This window comes from Eurosta solidaginis, chromosome 2 (assembly GCF_040869045.1).
Source record: "Eurosta solidaginis isolate ZX-2024a chromosome 2, ASM4086904v1, whole genome shotgun sequence".
NCBI classification, from domain to species: Eukaryota; Metazoa; Arthropoda; class Insecta; order Diptera; family Tephritidae; genus Eurosta; species Eurosta solidaginis.
Genome location: NC_090320.1, coordinates 79,071,690 through 79,090,637, shown reverse-complemented (window position 1 = coordinate 79,090,637; position 18,948 = coordinate 79,071,690). Strand labels below are relative to the sequence as shown.

The 18,948-nt window shown below is 41.5% G+C and overlaps 1 pseudogene; it reads left to right on the top strand.

The window, feature by feature from the left end:
* LOC137241540 (T-complex protein 1 subunit eta-like) overlaps nt 1-18,581 on the top strand; it is a 166,032-nt pseudogene extending 147,451 nt beyond the window's left edge.
* The last annotated feature ends 367 nt before the right edge of the window (nt 18,582-18,948 follow it).

Genomic DNA, 18,948 nt, shown 5'->3' with positions numbered 1-18,948 from the left:
ATTTTTGTGTTATTTTCTTCAGCAACCACCTGCACCTGTTACTGGTAAATATCAACAGCCGCAACAGTATGATCAAGCCCAAGGCCGTTTAGATCCCGATCAGATGCCAAATCTGATAACAAAATAGCGCTGATGGTGCTTTTATTACTAATGAACAGGGTTTATTACCACCATTGGTGACCACAAAATATGTGGTAGAATATCAGGGTAACTCCTCGCCACGTTACGTTAGGTATCGCTACTCGAAATTAATGTTTTGTTTGGCAATTACATTGATGCTTCTTCTTTGCAGGTCCTCTTTGTATTGCATACCTGCAACAGCTGATTTATTAAAAACAACAGCTTTGTCCATTACACTTACCGTCTAACCAATGGCACGAACGGATGAGGGTGAATATGAGCCACCCATTGTAAATTTTGGTGAATTGGGTCCAATTAGATGTAATCGTTGCAATTTGTAGATGCTGGTCGTCGTTACCAATGTCTTATGTGTAAAGTAATAACAGATGGTAAAAAAAATCTTTCACTTTTACTTCTTTTCATTGATCCATATTTTTTCTCAACAGTGCCAACTGTATATTTGCAACATTTGGGCCACACCGGACGGCGTGTCGATAAATATGAACGTCCTGAACTTGTATTGGGTACATATGAGTTTTTGTGTAAAAAATGTGTGGGTACCGATAGCTCTCAAGGTAAACCTCAACTCATATCCAACATCAATGCCTCGCAATCAATTGTGGACGCTGTACGCACTACATTGGGTCCACGCAGTATGGACAAGCATATTGTTGATTCCAGTGGTAAGGCCACAATTTCAAATGATGGTGCAAGCAGTATGAAACTATTGCATATTGTGCATCCAGCCGTAAAACTCTAGTCGACATCGCCAAATCTCAAGATGCTGAGGTGAGTTTTTTGTTATATTAGAATGTGTAGAATAAAAATGTTTCTCTTATCAGGTCAGCGATGGCACCACTTCAGTAGTACTTTAAGCAGGTGAAATCTTAAAACAAGTTAAACCATATGTTGCGGAAGGCGTGCATGCACGTATCATCATTAAAGCTATACGTAAAGCATTATAATTATGCATGACCAAAATATGACATGGCTGTACATGTCGAAGCGCCAATCAAAGGAACAACAACGTGCTTTATTGGAAAACACGCTGACACAGCAATGTCCTCCAAACTTATTCATCAACAAAAAGATTTATTTTCTAAAATTTTTGTGGACGCTGTACTTTCCTTTGATGGACCCAACGTCATACAAAAGATGTAAAATCGCATTATTAAATATAGTTTTGGAATTCAAGGCTGAGCGTGATAATTCTGAAAAGTACGTGTTGATAATGTTCAAGAATATCAGAAAATTGTTGATGCTGAATGGCGTATTCTGTACAATGAACTAGCTAAGTAAGGCGTCAATGTTGTGTTATCTAAACTACCAATTGGTGATGTTGGTACACACTATTTTGCAGATTGTGATATGTTCTGTGCTGTTCGTGTACCAGAAGAAGATTTGAAACGTACAATGAAAGCTTGTGGTGGTGCTGTCATGACTACAGCTAAATTATATATATTAATTCAAGTGTTTTGGGTCAATGTGATTACTTTGAAGAACGTCAAGTTGGTGGTGAACGTTTCAACGTTTTCCAAGGTTTGATAGTGGGTTTGACTTTGATTTTATTTTCATAGTTTATAATTATTTAAAGGTTGCGTTAATGCTAGAACATGTACATTGATTTTACGTGGCGGTGCCGAACAATTTTTGGAAACTGAGCTTCGTTACATGATGCTATAATGATTGTGCGGCGTACAATTAAACTGATTCTGTTGTTGCTGGTAAGTCAAAATACAAATTGAAAAAAATGTCTAATCTTAGGGTCTCATTCTCTATTACGAAACGAACTTTCGTTGCGGATCAGAGACGAATCGCTAGTGTATTTGCACTATGTTAAACGATGGCAACTTATCACTTGACAAAACGTAAAGACCGAACAAAAATGATAGAGAATACCATTGCTAGACGAAATCGTTTGGAGGCGAATCGTTCGTCTGAGCTATCGTTCGCAATACAGAATGAAGCCTTTAAATTGTTAGGTAATATAATGAAAAGATTGTGTCCAACTCCCGAAGAAAAAAACTATAAAATGTATGTCAGTGAAATGATAATTATTGCTTTTGGTTGTTAGTTTTGAGGCATCGTCTTCGAGTGCCTCCTGATCGTATATGCCGGTTCTTTTGCATTCTTTTACATGCATAAAGTGCCGTTGAAGCCTTTCTCACCCTCTCCTCCGCGTTGAGCTTCCATGACAGCTTACTGTCTAGGATGATTCCTAGATATTTTGTGCACGGTTTCTCCCGTAGGTCGCCCCTCTTAACTTAGGGAATTTGTACCTCTTTGTAAACAAGACCATATGCAACGTCATCTGCGTAAACCGTAAGTTTTGCTGGTCCCTCGTAGAATCCCCTGAGCAGTTGGTTAATGACCAGCGTCCACAGCAGAGGTGATAGCACCCCTCCCTGCAGAGTGCCCCTGTCCTCTAATTTCGTGGCCGTGTACAATCCCAATTGCGATGTAATCTTACTGCAGTTTAACATGCAGTCGATCCATCTGGGTAAGGCTGGATGTACTTTAACGTAATTAAGACCATCCATAATCGCCCATTTAGAAACACTGTTGAAAGCCCCGGCAATGTTTAAGAAGACTTCTAGAGCATATTCCTTATATTCCAGGGCTTTTTCTATGCTTATTACCACCCTATGCAATGCGGTGTCTACTGACTTGCCCTTGGTGTACGCCTGTTGTGTTGTGGAGAGCAGCTTTTAATCCACGTTGGACTTTATGTACACATCTATCAGCCTCTCAAAGGTTTTGACCAGAAATGATGTTAAGCTATTGGGTCTATAATCTTTGGGATACACGTGACCGATCTTCCCCGCCTTTTGTGGGAAAGCTACACGAGCAGTTCTCCACGAGTGCGGTACATGATTCAGTCTTATGCACCCATCGAATCACTCATCTTCTCGGGAAAAGCCGGCGTGCACCTCCGAGAAAGTCGGAGTCTTTGCGTTATCTCCCTTTGGCTTATCTCCTACTTCCGTAGTTGGAACTTCCCTCGGACTCGCAGCCTTCGAGGTAGTTGCTACCTCGCTATTGGGGCCCATCTGTCTTACAGCTTTGGGCCTACTTGTCTTGTCTATGCGACTGCCCTGCCTCGCGGCTCTGGGACTGGGTCCTTTCTGCCTCTTGAAAGCAGGCTTGTCGCCTTCCGCCGAACGTTGCCTCTTCATTCTACGATTCGACGCTTCTTCCTCGTACCGGTTGCAGAACCGAGGGTTTCTAGCCGCAAACCTTTTGAACTGCCTTCGACCTACTTCTACCGCCTCATGGGCCCATTCGAAGCGCTCGCTCTCCACTTTTGTTGGGTCGACCACTGCTCCCAGGCGTTGGACAATTCTTAGTGCTGCACGGTACTGCGAGAGAGTTCTTTTACTTCCCCTGCTCCGTACCCTTCTCCACTCTTCTACTCATTTGTGTGCTTTTCCAATACGGAGTTCATTGAATCAGCACTACTCTCACTCGCCGAGTCCGACGCATCGCTTAATGCGTATTCGTCGTCCTTGGCTTGCGACTCAGTCCTCTTATTATCCTCCTTATTACAATTTGGTAATGAGTCGTTCATCTTGGTCGTACGACCACCAGCCCGACAAGGCGGGCTCAGCGGTCCAGTATCATATACGGGGAAAGAACCGTCAGCCAAAGCAGCGCCCCTTACTGTGGTAAGGCCATCAATACTTCCCGAGGTGGTCCGGTATCTGGAAGGCTCCGTTCGAATACTGCGAATTTATCCCCTGGCTGCAAATTGTCCAATAGGTACGGTCCGCATAATACCCTGGATTAGGGGGTTGGCAGTTCTTGGTCACCGACATCCCGCCGCCCTCCTGTGAGGCAAAACGGCGTAGATGTCAGTCCTAAACAGCTCCGACTCATAGTCGGGCGCTATGGAGATCGGCTAAGCCCTCACACCAACGACGAGGTGCCTACCCTTTTGAGGGAGAGATTGGGGAGATAGCTGTTTATTTTATTACAAAGCTCATCGATGTAGGAAACAATTGCATAGGTGTAGAAGCAATAGCGACTCCTTGATATGTAGAAGTTAAACAGAAATTTGATGAATATGAGTTTTTTTTAAGTTATTGCAAAAAAAGCGTTGAGGATTTTTAATATCTTACGAGGTGCCTACGTGCATGTTTCTAAGAATGAAGAATGAGACCTATTCAAACTTCGCTATACTTTAACATACAATACTTTACGCCATTTTAACACAACTATCATTTTTTGATTTTATAAAATTTAATAAAATGTTTCTTCCTCTACAGTTCCATTTCCGTATTGGATGGTAAATATGGCTTTCGCATTTTCTCCACCACTGTGACAAGGTGGAAGAAATCTATGCGCGTAAATCGCAACATATCTTGGTCGAGCGTCATTGTCGGCTGGGGCGGGTCCTTGCCAACCTTACTGTTCCTGCGCCATAAACAGAAAAAAAGTCATATCATGCCTTTAAAAAAAACTGACAAAAGCGCGGAACTAATTCAAAACGCTTAAATGGACTAAAACAACATCCGGCCGAACCGGATGTCACGGACAGACCGTTACAACATTCAAAAATTTAAATTAAAAAAAAAACCGCAAAAAAAAGTTTCCGAACCGAACATGGCCGGTTACTAACGCTGAAAATAAAAAAAAAAACGCTGAAAATTAAAAGGAAACAAACAAGGCCGAATATACATAGGGGCGCCGCGGGTGGTGTTGCGACGCCCGGTGCATTATCCCACCCTCAAAAACCATGGCCACCGTCGCACCTAAAATTCCGGTGGCCCCTTACCTGTATGCCTACATGCCTTCTACTTACTTTTCTTTATATCAACTGTATTAATTTAAGTTACAATTTCATGTAAATGTATAATAAGGTATGTCGTGATCCGATTGGTGTCGGAATTAGACTTGAAACCAATCAATACTCCTGCTAAGGGTTGCAGAATTATTGCTTGAATGATTAGATTTAGAACAATAATAAGTCTGACTTTACTTTATTACTTTCAAATTCAATTACGACAGCAATCGGATTCCACGACACCTTTGAATATTCTTCATCTGAAAAAAGAGTAAACCTAATCTGAATTTCTACTAAGCTTTAAGTTGTAGATTATTCAAATAATTGGAGTTTTTTCTAAAGCTTAAAATTATTTTCTGCTCGCTTAGAAAAGATTTCAATTGGAAAACAAAAACCAATAAAGCGAGTTTATTTATTATTAAAATACTAAAGTTTCTTTATATCAACTTTATCAATTTAAGTTGCAATTTCATGTACATATATAATAAGGTATGACGTGATCCTATTGCTGTCGGAATTAGACTTGAAACCAATCAATACTCCTGCTAAGAGTTGCAGAATTATTGCTTGAATGATTAGTTCATATTTTACTTTACTTTATTACTTTCAAATTCAATTACGACAGCAATCGGATTCCACAACACCTTTTAATATTCTTGATCTGAAAAAAGAGTAAATCTAATCAAAATTTCTACTTAGCTTTAAGTTGTAGACTTAACTTTATTCAAATAATCAAATTTTTTATTCGAAACCATGGAAACAACTCAAATTTTACATGAATATAACACACTTCTGAATTGTCCAAATATAAAGTTAGCTGCTGCAGCAATATAGCTCAAAGCAATTAATATATTTTTTATGTTATTGTTAAAGTATTTACTTCTCTTTTATATTAAATGTATTAATTTAAATGCAATTTCATGTATATATGAGACTCCAAGATACAAAACCAGATGAATCCATGATATGTAAAACTTAGAAAAGCACAAAAAATTTTGAATACGGGTTTTTAGAATGTTGCTAGGCGATGCAATATTGTCGCAATCTAAATATTATTTTAAAATATCTGGTTTTGCATGTAGGCGCCTCATATATAATATTCTTTATTTGAAAAAAAATACTAAATCTAATGATATGTTTTAAATAAATGTGTATATTATATGTTATGTTTGGTTATTATAATTAAAAATAAATATTGAAAATTCAGTTTTTTGGTTGATATTTTATTCATGTGGCTGCTCCAGGTAACGTAAATCGGGAGATAAAATTCAAGTTATATGGGGGTTATATAAATGGTAAAACCACAGTAAAATTGATTGTCAAATCACTTGAAAATGTAGTGGAAATGACCGAAAATTTGACCGCCTTTTGACGCGCATTGTGGCGTGTGTGAGCAGAACAGTGCTATGCTCACTTACTATAAGTGGGAGCGGAATGCACAATCACATAAATAGGTACGAAGTGGGAGAAAAGTGTAAAAAATCTACTCTCGCTAATGCAAACGTGACTAAAATTTAACAAGGGGCGTGACCGCACAATGACGGTCAAATGACTAGTCAGATGACGTGGAGCGTTTTTGCAGGGTAGTTCACCCACACATTCAAAGCTTTTTTCGCTCTCCACTAACACATCGACGTTTCATGCTGTCATCGAAATGACAGTTCATTAATTATTCCGGAAAACATTGAAACGCAGAAAAAATATAATTGTTAGATGTTAATAAAACCATGATGCAGTTATTACACTGGACCACGAATTTCAATTTTTTTTTTTACCAGAAATGCTGTTATGAAATTCGTATGTAAAATCACCCCCTGATTTCGAAAATTGAGTTCATTTTTGATTCTATGGTACCGTTTTTGAGATATTTGCAATTTACCGTTATTCGAAAAAACCAAAAAGATGGCTCCCTTTAATTACGTATATCTCACGAAAGGGTCAAGCAATTGCAAATAAGTTTACAGAATCGGAAAGGCGATAAAATTTGCTATAAACTCATGATACATTGTTTTTAGGTTAACCATATAGTTTTCGAGATATTAGCTCATCATTTCAGATTTTTGTTTTTTTCTCTGAAAAAATATGAAAAAAATTACTTTTTGCGAGGGCAGCATTCCAAAACCACAACTATTTTTCCAAATATTTTTTATTTACGTAAACCTCTGTTTAATTAGAAAAAAGATAGGCTATCATCGAAAAAAATCGATGCAAAACTACGTAAGTTATAAGCGATCAAATAATAATACCCAGGTTGCGCAACTTCAATGTATGTATACATACATATATTAAAGGTATAAAGTGCAAATGGGATATTATCCGGATAAACGAATAACACCATAACAATGATAATAATTTTTCTTTAAATAAATCAAATAGTACTTTTAATACTCGAATTGTTTTATAGTAGGTAGAGTGGTTGCATCGAAAGGAAGAGTGGTTGGGTTCGAAAGCTGCTGTAGGCATATAGTTATAAACATGTATTTCCGTCACTTATGGGTAAGTATGCAGGTAGATTTTCAAAATTATAAGACACAGAAAAATTTTAAAGCCTACATCTAAAGCAGGTAGTATTTACTTTTCCCGGCTTCGTATAAAAAGGAACCTTTCTGTCTAGGTAAGATTTGATTTTTTAAATTTTATTCTTGTTCCGAGTATAAATATGAGTTAATGCGCCTTGAAACTTCACAACATCAGCAAGGCTCGCCGGAGATAGTTCAGTTCATAAGTCAAATTTCAAAACCGTGATTTAGTAAAAAAAAAAAAAATGAGTAAAAGAACGCGAGAATTTGAGTGTAATAACGATCCAGATATGTTCTGTTTCATGTGTGGCCAATATACTATCATAAGGCGACGACGAGTGTTCTCAGATCATATCAAAACTTTATACTCCAAGTATTTTGGCATTGAGCCTAAAAATGCTGAAAATCCATGGACACCGAACACTTTGTGTACATCGTGTCGAGTAGAACTGTTTCAGTCGGAATCCGGACAACAAATAAAATTTGATACACCAATGATATGGAGAGAACCTACTTGCCATTCAATAGAGTGTTATATTTGTGAAACAAAAGTACTTCGCGTTGGAAGATCAAGAAGAATAACCTGTGCCAGCGTACCTACAGTGACATTACCAGTACTACATTCAACGGCAGTTGCGGATCCAGTTCCATTGTCAACAGTAACATCTGAGTGCGGGGAATCAAGTTGTACTGAATTTCGCATGGGAAAGGAGAGAAACGTTCTATCACAAGCACAACTTAATGATTGGATAAGAGATTTGGAACTATCAAAGGAAAAGGCCGAAATCCACACTTCTCGTATGCAACAATTTAAATTTGTATCATCCGATGTTAAGGTGATATATTGAAGAACTCGTCACGAACCATTTTCCAAACACTATACCAAGAAAGACAGTATATGCTACTGCAACGACATTCCTGGTTTATTCAAAGAGTTTGGTCAAACATATGATTCAAAAGAGTGGCGATTGTTCATAGACAGCAATAAACTGAGTTTAAAGGCTGTATTATTGCATATTGGTAACAAAAAGCCTTCTATCCCGCTAGCACATGCAGTAAATACAAAGGAAACCTACGAGGAAACGCAAAAACTACTCAAATTTATCAAATATGAAGAGCATGATTGGAAAATATGTTCTGATCTCAAAGTCGTTGCAATGCTATGCGGTCTACAAAGTGGCTACACCAAGTACTGCTGCTTCCTCTGCAAGTGGGATAGCCGAGCTCGTAAGGACCACTACGTCAGAAAGGATTGGCCGGAAAGAGTCGAGTTTAATGTGTGATCGAGTTTATCGTTGGTGTGGATAACATCAAATACACCCCTCTTGTCAAGAAAGAGAAAATCATACTTCCACCCTTACACATCAAGATCGGTCTCATTAAAAACTTTGTTAAGGCTTTGGACAAAGAAGGCGAAGCATTCGACTATTTGAAAACAATTTTTCCAGATATTTCTCAAGCCAAGATAAAGGAAGGTATTTTTGTCGGACCACAAATAAAAAAGTTGATCAACAATAATCAATTCAAAGGACTACTCTCACCAGTTGAGGCAGCAGCGTGGGAATCCTTTGAAAACGTCGTTGCTTCTTTTCTCGGTAGACACAAAAGCCCTAACTACGAGCAGATAGTGAACGACTTAATCAATAATTATGCGAAAATGGGTAAATATTAAAGGCTTATTAAAATTAATTTCCCAAGGTAGGTAGGTTGAACTGGCCGGTCCATGAGGACCTCACATAGACTGATTGAGTCCGTAGTGTTACCAGAAGTTTGTTTTAACGACCAAACTGAAAAACCCTATCAAAAACCAGGACCTATGTTATAAAATAACTCCGTCCTCTTGGCAAATACTAGAAGCTTCCTAGGACTTAAGCCACTTGCTGCTTCTAGATCTGACAGCTGTATCACTCCTAATAGCTGGAGTCTTAGCCTGGCAAGTGCAGGGCACGAGCACAGAACGTGCTCGATCGTTTCCTCCTCCAACCCGCACTTCCTACACCTGCTATCACTGACCAAGCCTAATTTAAAGGCATGTGACGCCAGAAGGCAGTGTCCAGTCAGAATACCCGTCATGAGTCTACAGTCCTCTCTTTTTAATGATAGAAGCAACTGTGTTAGTCTAAGGTTGTAAGACCTACACATAATCTTCGACACTTTACAGCCCCGCGCTTGAACCCACGCCTTCTCTGCTTGGTCGATCATGTGCACCTCTCGCCTTCGCTTAATCTCGCCCAATCTAATTGGGACGTCTACGGAGCAAGCTTCAAGGGATGCGCCCTTTTTAGCTAATTCGTCCGCTTTTTCATTCCCATCTATTCCCATATGCCCTGGGACCCAATATAGATGTATGCTTCTCCCTGTCCCGATTCTCTCCAGAGACTGCTTACACTCTAACACGCATTTAGATGCTGTGCTATGCGAGATTATTGCCTTAATTGCTGCTTGACTGTCAATATAAAAGTTAACACGGTTGTAGCTTAAGCTATTCTCTTCCAGGGTTTCTACTGCTTTGGCTACGGCTAATATTTCCGCTTGGAAAACGCTACAGTAATCCGGCAGCCTGTAGGATCTGCTTAATTCCGGATCAGCGCAGTATACCGCAGACCCTACTCCTTCCACTATTTTGGAACCATCGGTGTACACATGTATCGCCTCGTCCGCCATTTGCGCACCCTTGCGCCAACCGTCCACCTCTATTGTGGCCTTAAGATCTCCCTCAAAGTGCAGGTAGGGAATCATGTAGTCTGTTCGTCTTGTGACTGAGGACGCTATACTACTATGGCCATATGGTCGGCGCTCAAGCTGCCCCGAAGCACCGAGCCTGGTTGCGGTCGTTAATGCTTTGTTCTTTGCTACCAGGTCTACAGGTGGAATGTGCAGAATGGCATACAGTGCAGCCGTCGGGGTTGTTTTCAGGGCTCCCGTAATGCAAAGCATCGATAGTCTGCATACCCCCTCTAATTTTTTGAGGTATGTTGTTTTTTGTGTGGCTTTCCACCAAACAAGAACTCCATAGTATAGAATAGGGCTTACAATCGCTGTAAAAACCCAATGAGAAAGAGAGGGCGATAGGCCCCACGTACACCCCAGCATTCTTTTACATGCATAGAGTGCCGTTGAGGCCTTCTTGACCCTCTCCTCCACGTTGAGCTTCCATGACAGCTTACTGTCTAGGATGATTCCTAGATATTTTGTGCAAGGTTTCTCCTGTAAGGTCACCGCTCCTAACTTAGGCCTGGTCCAATTTGGGACCTTGTACCTCTTTGTAAACAAGACCATATCCGTCTTCTCCGCATTGACTTTCAGCCCGACATTAGATGCCCAGGTATGAATATCCCGAACCGCCCGATCCATCAAAGAACTAATCGTTGGAAGGCATTTTCCACTTATGACAATTGCAACGTCATCTGCGTAAGCCGTAAGTTTTACGGGTCCCTCATCGAATTGCCTGAGCAGTTGGTTGATGACCAGTGTCCACAGCAGAGGTGATAGCACCCCTCCCTGCGGCGTGCCCCTGTCCACTGATTTCGTGGCCTCGTACAATCCCCATTGTGATGTAATCTTTCTGCAATTTAACATGCAGCCGATCCATCTGATTAAGGCAGGATGTACTTTAATGTAATTAAGACCATCCATAATCGCCCATTTTGCAACATTATTGAAAGCCCCGGCAATGTCCAAGAATACTCCTAGAGCATACTCCTTATATTCCAGGGATTTCTCTATGCTTATTACCACCCTATGCAATGCGGTGTCTACCGACTTGCCTTTGGTGTACGCATGCTGTGTTGTGGAGAGCAGCTTTCCATCCACGTTGGACTTTATGTACACATCTATCAGCCTCTCAAAGGTTTTGAGCAGAAATGATGTTAAGCTAATGGGTCTATAGTCTTTGGGATACACGTGACCGATCTTCCCCGCCTTTGGTAGAAAAGCTACACGAGCAGTTCTCCAAGAGTGCGGAACATGATTCAGTCTTATGCACCCATCGAATATTATTTTAAGCCATTCCACGACCGCCCTGCTTGAGAATTGTAGCATGGCCGGGAATATACCATCTGGGCCCGCCGATTTAAACTTAGAAAACGTCTTCACTGCCCACTCGATCTTGGTATCGGTCACCAAGCCCGGCACCACTAGCTCCGTGATCGAAGTGTGAGTGATGTCTGCTGGTTCTTCTAAACCGTCTCCCGATGGGAAATGTGTATCGAGAAGCACCTCAAGGGATTCCTCACTATCACGTGACCATTCCCCGTTCTCTTTCTTTATTAGTCCTTGGACTATGTTTCCCTTTGCTAGGACTTTTTTCAACCGTGCTGTTTCACTGGAGCACTCTATGTCCGTACAGAAACTTTTCCATGAGTTTCTCTTCGCCCTGGTAATTTCACGCTTGTAGATCCTCAGTAGATCCCTGTACTCGTCCCGACACGCTTCGCTTTCCGCGGTCTTTGCGAGTTTAAACATTTCTTTTACCTGTCTTCTTAGAAGACTCAGCTCATTGCTCCACCATGGCGGATTTGCTTTTCCTCTGAATCTTCTTAGAGGGCAAGCTTTGTTATACGCAGTCATAAGCGTCCTTGTTAGGAATTCATTCGACTCCTCCAGTTCCTCTACATTAGCAACCTCTTTGGGTTGTCCCAGTTTCGTTTCTACATGTTTCTGGAATTTAGTCCAATTCGTTGCCCTAGGGTTTCTAAAGGTTCCTCCCTTCTCTACCCTCTTTAGTGGGATGCTGAAGCTTATATACGCATGGTCGGAGAAGGATGGTCTATCGAGAACCATCCAATCATACCTTGATATATCACGCTCGGAGCTCAATGTAATATCCAGAACATTGCTGGATGTTGGACCAATGTATGTAGGAACATTTCCCCTGTTGGCTATCTGCAAATTGGTTTGCAGGATGTAACAAAATAGAGATTCGCCTCTCTCGTTCGTATCTGCTCCTCCCCACGCATTGTGGTGCGCATTTGCATCTGCGCCTATGACCAACCGCCCTTTGCGCCCTTCCTCCTGTACTAGCCTTTTGCACTCCATCGGTGGAACCTCCGCAGCATGGGCCATGTAGCAGGACGCCAGGATAAATGCCTGCTTATTCTTTTGCTCAACGGCCACCGCTACGAGATCCTCGGTGGTGTAATTAGGCAGCATATATGAATGCAGCTGTTTCCTTACCATTACTACAGCTCGCACCCGTCCTTCCGTTTGTGCGTAGTAAACGCCAAACCCGCGCGCGCTAAGTCCAGAAACCTTTCCTCCCGATGAGAGCCACGGCTCCTGGATCAGCGCCACGTCAAACGAACCCTCCACAAGGGTTAGGAGGAGTTCGCTCGACGCCACTTTACTGTGTTGGAGGTTTATCTGTAGGACTCGCAGCACCATTGGGCTGTTTGTCCCCCTCCAGCACCTTCGTCTTGACGTCGTCGTCCTCCTCTTGCCCTTTTGGTTTAGAGTATTCGAGGCCCCCTTCAGCCCCTCGTGAATGTTGTGCCGTGTGTTCCTCTGTGCGAGTCACAGCACCATTTAGCGGTTGGTCCTCTTCTAGCACGTTCGTGGTGACGTCGGGGACCTCCACCTGTCTTTTTTCCCTTAGGCTTCTGAGATCCTTTTCGACTTCGCCCACTTCCAGCGTGTTAGGATTTTTATCCTCGGGACTTCTTTTCCTGAGTCGCATGTAAATTTTGCCAGTGCCAAAGGACATTTTGCCAAGCTGCGTGTACAAAATATCCTCCGCCTGCTTGTTTATTTGGAAGATGTAGAACTGACCATCCTCGGTAGGCCGAGATACAGTAAGTATCTTCCAATCCTGTGTCGGTATGTTCGGATTCTGATTCTGCAGAAGTCGCAGTGTATCCTCCGACTTCATCACGCATGGTATCCATACCTTAACTTTTGGTACCGTGGGGATTTGCGCTTTATCCACCACCTCAAACCGCGCGTTCGTGCCTTGCCTTTGGAGGTTTGGAACGACTTCCTCCAGCCACCGCAAGCTCGCGATGTTGTCGCACGCTATCATCTTCACACCATTATACCATCTCCCCGAATCAAAGGTTGGAAGGGGCTTACTTGGTTGTTCCCGCATCATCTTAAGCATTAAGCTAATAAGCTCCCTTTCCACAGATCTCCACCTTTCAGTAGTCATTTGTCCGAACGGACTGCTACGATCAACCAGCGCCACAGTCAGTGACTGCTTTGCCACATCACTCATCTTCTCGGGAAAAGCAGGAGTCTTAGTGTTATCTCCCTTTAGAACCTCCGAGAACACCGGAGTCTTCGCGTTAACTCCCTTTAGCGCCTCCGAGAAAGCCGGAGTCTTAGCGTTGTCTCCCTTTGGCTTATCTCCTACTTCCGTAGTTGGAACTTCCCTCTGACTGGCAGCTTTCGAGGTAGTTGCTACCTCGCTATTGGAACCCATCTGTCTTACAGCTTTGGGCCTACTTGTCTTTTCTATGCGACTGCCCTGCCTCGCGGCTCTAGGACTGGGTCCTTTCTGCCTCTTGAAAGCAGGCTTGTCGCCTTCTGCCGAACGTTGCCTCTTCATTCTGCCATTCGACGCTTCTTCCTCCTCGTACCGGTTGCAGAACCGAGGGTTTCTCGCAGCAAACCTTTTGAACTGCCTTCGACCTACTTCTACCGCTTCATTGGCCCATTCCAAGCGCTCGATCTCCACTTCTGTTGGGTCGACCACTGCTCCCAAGCGTTGTACAATTCTTAGTGCTGCACGGTACTGCGAGAGAGCTCTTTTACTTCCTCTGCTCCGTACCCTTCTCCACTCTTCTACTCCGTTTTCATTTGTGTGCTTCTCCAACACGGAGTTCATTGAATCAGCACTACTCTCGCTCCCCGAGTCCGACGCATCGCTTAATTCGTATTTGTCGTCCTTGGATTGCGACTCAGTCCTCCTCTTTACATCCTCCTTATTACATTCAGGTAATGAGTTGTTCATCTTGGTCGTACGACCACCTGCCCGACAAGGCGGGCTCAGCGGTCCAGTATTATATACGGGGAAAGAACCGTCCGCCACAGCAGCGCCCCTTACTGCGGTAAGGCCATAAATACTTCCCGAGATGGCCCGGTATCGGGAAGGCTCCGTTCGAATACAGCCGAATTTATCCCCTGGCTGCAAATCGTCCAATAGGCACGGTCCGCATAACACCCTGGATTAGGGGGTTGGCAGTTCTTGGTCACCGACATCCCGCCGCCCTCCTATGAGGCGAAACGGCGTAGATGTCAGTCCTAAACAGCTCCGCCTCATAGTCGGGCGCTATGGAGTTCGGCTAAGCCCTCACACCAACGACAAGGTGCCTACCCTAGTGAGGGTAATTTCCCAAAATTCTATAACTTGTTTACCTAACTAATATTTTCTTTCCAGGCGTAAATATGTCGTTAAAAATTCACTTTCTGCACTCACATTTGAGCTTTTTTTCCAGCAAATCTTGGCGACGAAAGTGACGAACATGGCGAAAGGTTTCATCAGCAAATGAAATTAATTGAAAATCGATATCAAGGATTCTGGGACGTCGCAATGATGGATGATTACTGCTGGTTTCTCATAAGAGAAACCGATCCTAAACTGAATAAGCGTCAAAGTCGAACACATAATTATTTCGACTACATAGTAAAATAAAATTAAGATAAAGATTGTTAGAATATAGTACAAACACAAATAAATTAAAAAAAAAAGTTAAAAATATGGGTAATTTCATTCATAAATTGAGCTTTTAACTAAATAGCTAGATATTTCACTCTTCTTTATACCATACATACGTTTTGAGGTATACGTTGAAATTGCGCAACCTGGGTATTTTTATTTGATCGTTTATAACTTACGTAGTTTTGCATCGATTTTCTTAGGTGATAGCTTATCTTTTTTCTAATTAAACAGAGCTTTACGTAAATAAAAAAGATTTGAAAAAAAGTTGTGGTTTTGGAATGCTGCCCTCGCAAAAAGTAATTTTGTTCATATTTTTTCATAAAAAAAAACAAAAATCTGAAATGATGAGCTAATATCTCGAAAACTATATGGTTGAGCAAAAAACAATGTATGATGCATTTATAGCAACTTTTATCGTCTTTCCGATTCTGTAAACTTATTTGCAATTGCTTAACCCGTTCGTCACATATACGTAATTAAAGGGAGCCATCTTTTTGGTTTTTTCGAATAACGGTAAATTGCAAATATCTCAAAAACGGTACCATAGAATCAAAAATGAACTCGATTTTCGAAATCAGGGGGTGGTTTTACATATGTTTACATGTGTTCATAACGGCGTCTCTGGTAAATTTTGGCCGTCGACCAGTGTTATTATTATTACATTATGAATAAAACTACTACAAGCTCTCGCTTAATCTGGTGTGGTGTGTAAAAAGTAAAAATTCTTGTGCTTTTAGTTGTGACATGCCCTGCAAAAATTGTTGGATTACGTGTTCCATTTTCTTCATGTTGGAGTACTCTAACAATACTCCTTTGCAATGCGTTTGCGGACCACTATCAGCCGATCATTGCTCGTTTTTTAACGACAGTGATCACGACACGATGACGATCGAACAGAGTAACCAAAAGTAAAATATTGCATGCAAATAACTAATAATAAAATTTTACTTTGGCAACTCTGATAAAATGCAACAGCGCACTGGTTTTATGTATACATATTATATTAGTTTCTTTATTCACGTATGCGTATGCGTATTATATTAGATTCTTTATTCACGCAAATGCTAAATAACATAAGAATATTCGTAGTACAAAATATAAAAGTTGTATTGCCCCTCTTCATTTACTTTCATTTTAAATTAAATTCACTTCGATAATTCTTTCCGACACAATTCCTCTTTAATACTTTGGCATATGATCCTCTGTGGGTGCTCCATGGAGTACTACAGTGAAAGTACTTTGGAAAGTACTCTCACGTATGTACTCTGTGGAATACTCACAAACAAAGCGAGAGTGGGATCACCTACTCCTCTCCTAGGACATCGCAATGTTAATTGGAGCACATTTTTTGTATGAATACAGATTAGATTTGGAGCAGTCCTATACTCCCAAAGGAGTATTTATTACATTATTTATAGAGTACTCGCGTTTTTTGAAGGGTGTGACGGAAATTAAAAATTTTGTTACAGAGAACACCTTTTTGCGTTGGCGGCCTTCGCCCAAAATAATATTAAGGGTAACGTTTTGCAAGACGGTGCACCACCTAATTTAAAAATTATCACAATTATGTTTTGACAGAGATAAAAATTTATATTTTCGAATATTTCGGATACTAAAAACGGAGCTCGAGGCGCGTCTTTTGATTCCACGTTTGATAATTTTTGATAAAATACATATGTATGTATGCATAGAACTGCATAGAAGGGGAAGAATTAATTAATTACTATCAGCAGATTTACAAGATTTTTGTTATTTTCCCTGCGTCGCAGTTGTCATTACATTGCGTTAGGAGAGGACATCAACACCTTATTACCCACAGCCAGTTAACATTTTAGTAAATTTTGCTCTTTTCATCACTGTTTCAAAACGTGGAAAGTTATATATCGAGCATTCCATGGAGAATGGTACATTTTAGCAGACTTTCGCATAGCGGTCATTATTAATATTCAATCCCTAAAAGGTTTAATGTAGTCATATCAATAGTTCCCGAGATGGTGGGGCTAGTACCTCAATGGTGCTTGTTACCGGAACGTAGATAGATAGATAATTTATTGATGGTTGCACAGTGACTTCCACATCTCCTTCACAGCACCTCATCCTAGCCGACTTCCTTGATGAACCCTAGCAGTGTTCCTGGCTTGGATTAAATGTGGGAATGCTCTGGCCATGATGAACCCATAAACTTAGCCCTACTTCTTGAAATTGCGTCGCATTCTAGAAGGATATGGTCCGCCGTCTGCTGACCCATCACAAAATCGGCATGTGTTGTTCGGTATTATACCCATCTTTTGCATGTGACTGTTCAGTCTACAGTGTCCTGTAAGAATAGCCGTTAGCCGCATCTTTCGAGAGGCCTATTAATGCCCTATATCGAGTTGTGCTGTAACCCCCTAACAGTAACTTAGATTGACTCAGGCCTGGCATATTGCGCCAGTGTTCTTCTCTCTTTTCCCTCCCTTCTACTAATAGGGGCATTTATTGAGTGAGCCAACTGGCAGGAACGGCTCAGGATCGATAGGTCATGCAGTTGCTGCCTCTCTTTCAGGGTTGTCCGCCTGCTGTTGTTGTTGTAGCAGTGCTTCGCCCCATCCAATAGGTACGACCGATCACAAATTTTTATCAGTGTCCTCTAACGGGAGTCCAAAGAAACTTTCTGTTTCAACAGGAGTGAACCATAATGAGAGGAGTGTTAGAGGCGTTGGTTCCACAATACAGTTAAAGAGATGGTTGGTGTCATGTAGGGACACATTGCAAGCGGGGCACACATTTTGTATGTCGGGGTTGATTCTGGATAGGTAAGATTTTAACCTGTTACAGTATCCAGAACGAAGTTGAGCTAGAGTGATTCGCGTTTCCCTGGGGAGTATGCGTTCCTCTTCTGCAAGTTTTGGGTACTGTTCTTTTAGTACTGGATTCACCGGGCAATTCCTGGCATAAAGGTCCGACGCCTGTTTGTGGAGTTCACCAAGGACCTGCTTGTGTTTTTTTGCTTCATACGGCTGAGTTCTCAGGTGCCGTATTTCCTCATAATGTAATGAGGGCATGAACAACAAGAGCCACAAAAGATTTATAAAAGTTACGAGGACGCTGGACTTTGGGATCTAGCCCAGAGCAACCTGTCCGATGCAACCAACCCTTGCACGTGAAACACTGACAAGGGTACTTATTTTTTTAATTCAATATAATAATAAATAACGGCTGTTTAGGCCTAAAACTTAAACTACCAAGTACAATTCATTGTTATAATCACTCATTTCTATTGAATGTGCTGTTGGAATGCCATGTTCCGATCAGCATATTTACTAGCGCGACAAACGGACGAGTCTGGGAGCCACTCATTTAAGGAAGGTTGGAAAGGGCGCGTTTCAAATCCTCCAGTGCTCCCAGCTTAAGGGCAACAAAATTTGGAACTTATATTTTTCAATTATATTTATATTTTAAGATGTCGGAATGTGTTAGTCTCCGATCAACACAGCTAAACATGTCTTTGGATGTTGGAAATTGAAAATAACGTGTATCCAATCACCCCTCAACTCTGTTTAGTAAAGACGCTGTCGGAATGCATGATCAGCACAGCTCAACATATAATGGGAGGTTGAAAAGGACATGTTTCCAATCCCCCCTGCTCCAACTTTTGCTTGACCTTATTTTCGTTACACATTATATAATTTTATTGTTATATTAATGCTGTCGGAATGCGAGTGATTATGATCAGCAACAGTAAATATCGGCTGAAAATACCGAATTCCAGCGAAATTAGTTGTTGGAACTGTCTGGGGTTACAGGTGGCGATCGATTTTCTTTTCCTTAGGGCCGGATGCATTGTATTTTGCTGCTTCCAATATTCCCATTCCGTTTTCGCGCTCCAGTAT